Source organism: Corythoichthys intestinalis, chromosome 5, assembly GCF_030265065.1.
Source record: "Corythoichthys intestinalis isolate RoL2023-P3 chromosome 5, ASM3026506v1, whole genome shotgun sequence".
Lineage (NCBI taxonomy): Eukaryota > Metazoa > Chordata > Actinopteri > Syngnathiformes > Syngnathidae > Corythoichthys > Corythoichthys intestinalis.
This window is the reverse complement of record NC_080399.1, coordinates 24,753,382-24,756,065: the sequence shown is the minus strand read 5'-3', so window position 1 is coordinate 24,756,065 and position 2,684 is coordinate 24,753,382. Positions and strand designations below refer to the sequence as shown.

The 2,684-nt window shown below is 36.7% G+C and overlaps 1 long non-coding RNA gene across 1 annotated transcript; it reads left to right on the top strand.

The window, feature by feature from the left end:
• The first annotated feature begins 212 nt into the window (after positions 1 to 212).
• On the top strand, positions 213 to 1,636 carry LOC130916547 (uncharacterized). Its single transcript, XR_009063306.1, has 2 exons — positions 213 to 675; positions 1,143 to 1,636. It is a non-coding gene; the product is annotated as an uncharacterized LOC130916547 (long non-coding RNA).
• The last annotated feature ends 1,048 nt before the right edge of the window (positions 1,637 to 2,684 follow it).

Below are 2,684 nucleotides of genomic sequence, written 5' to 3'. Positions count from 1 at the left end.
TTATGACCTTCAGTGAGAATTTACGAAGTAAATAGTCATGAAAGCTAAAAAAAACAAAACAAATATGCACGACAGAGAAGGTGTGTCCAAACTTTTGGCCTGTACTGTATATCGCTCAAAACACAAATACACACCATATGACCTGAATTGCACAATAGAAAATAGTTTTAATAAATTATGACATCACGATACTCATGTGTAAGAGTGTGACAATATCTCGATACAGCGATATATCGCGATATTTTGCAACCCGATGGGTTATCGATATGCTCCCGCCAAGAATCGATACTTTTATTTAACATATTGGCCATACAATGGAGTATGGATGCTGTAAACAGCTCAATGTTTGTTGAGCAATTCCTTGGCGGTCCACTAGGGGCGCTCGGGAGTGGCGGTGAGGGTAAAGTGCGCACAAGTTGTCTCGAGAAGAAGAGAAACTCCAAGTGGGTTGAAAAAATAAAAAAGCTCCGTGAGAACGGTGGAGGGAAAAAATGAGAAAAATATTGCTACAAATCACACATGGGGACACACTTTAGATTTTACACCAACAAGAAAGGAAGCAAGGTGAACAAGGACTTTGCTGTATGCAAGAATTGTCTAAGAAAAATAAGTTTCACTGGGAGCTGGTGACGTAGTGGACACTGGAGTTTGTGAGCTTTGCTTTCATCACTTGAGGTAAGAAAGTTTTGCAATGTAATTGACTTTTTAATTTACATGTATTATTTTGATGACATTTGGTGTTGAATGATATAAAATAAACCAGGACCCTAAACTGGATGAAAATAAATATCGAACAAGCCCACATGAATTTACCGATTTATTTGAGAACCAATTTCCATCTAGTTTACTACACAAACTGTTATTACTGTCATTTTGATACAATAAGCTATAAAAATGGTTTGAATAGGTTCCAAGATATATAAAGTGATGTGCATAATTAATGTAGCCTACATATTAAAAATAGGTAATTATTGATGTAGCCTACATATTAAAAATAGGTAATTATTGAATTTTTAATTTCTATACATTCAATTCATATTTTTTTTAATTCAATACTTCCAACACAAAAAAAAAAAATCAGGATTTCAACTCAAACGCTATGAAGTAGCTAATATTTTTTGTTTTATTTTGTTGTTTTTAAGGTGAGGAAGACTGTGACTGAGCAAGTCTGACATCTTAATTGCTGAAGCAGATAGCGGAAGTGCTCAAACCAAGCAACAAAGTTCATATACGAAGAAAAGACCCACCAATTTTATCATTGCCCCACTCCAAGCTCAACTGCTGACACCTACGGCACTTTTTATTTATTTTTTGATCTCTCCAAGCGATATCAGTGGTCGTGGTTGGTTTCTTCTATATGTGCAGGGGCACAATTTGCAGTAGATTTATATTTTACAGCAATGTTGCACAGAAAAGGTGTCACTGTTTAATAAATGACTTAAACAGTATTTTTTTCTATTTTCAAATATCTTTTTTTTTTTTTTTCCGTTTCAACAGTTGTATCGTAGAATTTCATGTATCCAATTTCTGACCAATACATCGATAATCGCTGTATCGTGATATAATCGTTATCGTGAGCCTTGTATCGCGAATCGTATCGTATCGTGAGGTGCCCTGAGGTTCCCACTCCTACTCATGTGTACCGTAGGCATCAATTAAACAGCAGTTTCACAGAGTTTCTGAGTAGTTTGCCAGCAGGTAGCGCTGTTTGTCAAACAACGAGAAACATTTTAAGGCTCTCTACAGGTATTCCTGCTATCAGTTTACATTCCCAAACCATACAATTTGGGTAGCTTTAAAATTCTTAATCATCCCAAGGTAATATGAATGATTGTTTATAAAGTGAGGGGCAGAAGAATTTGCACCCCTTGTGATTTTGCAAGTTCACCCACTTAGAAAATAGGTAGAGGTTTGAAATTTCAATCATAGAAGCATTTCCACTTATAGAGACATAATAAACAAAAAAATCCAGAAATTACATTGTATGTTTTTTCAATATTTGCAATTTACTGGGGTTTATAAGCATTTTTACCCCTGAGAAAATAGTGCTAATATTTAGTGCAGAAGCCTTTGTTTGCAATTACAGAGGTCAGACGCTTCCTGTAGTTCACCAGGTTTTCACATATGAAAGCAGGGAGTTTGGCCCATTTCGCCACAGAAATCTTCTCTAGATCTGTCAGGTTTTGGGGTTTTCGTTGAGAAACATGACGTTTTAGCTCCATCCAAAGACTTTCTATTGGACTGAGGTCTGGAGACTGCCTAGGCCACTCCAGAACCTGGATATGCTTTTTTCGCAGCCACTCCTTGGTCAGCTTGGCTGTGTGCTTCGGATCATTGTCGTGTCGGAAGATCCAGAGCACAACTCATCTTCAAGTCTCTGACTGACGGAAGGAGGTTGTGGCTCACAATCTAACTGTACATTTCACCCTTCAACCTCTGCATTATACAGTACAGTCCATAAGCGGAGTTAAAGGGGGGGGCAGGCTCATTGCACGAAATTGACTTTCCTACATATACTGTATGAAAGTTGTAAAGCAAGAAAACAAACAACAAAAATGAATGAAATGAACAAAAAAAAGATAACTTTATAATGGGTCAAATATTTTTCGAACAGATCATGTGACTAGCACCTTAGATGGTCATTTGCTTTGCATATTATTTTCACACAAAAAAAAATAGGGGAG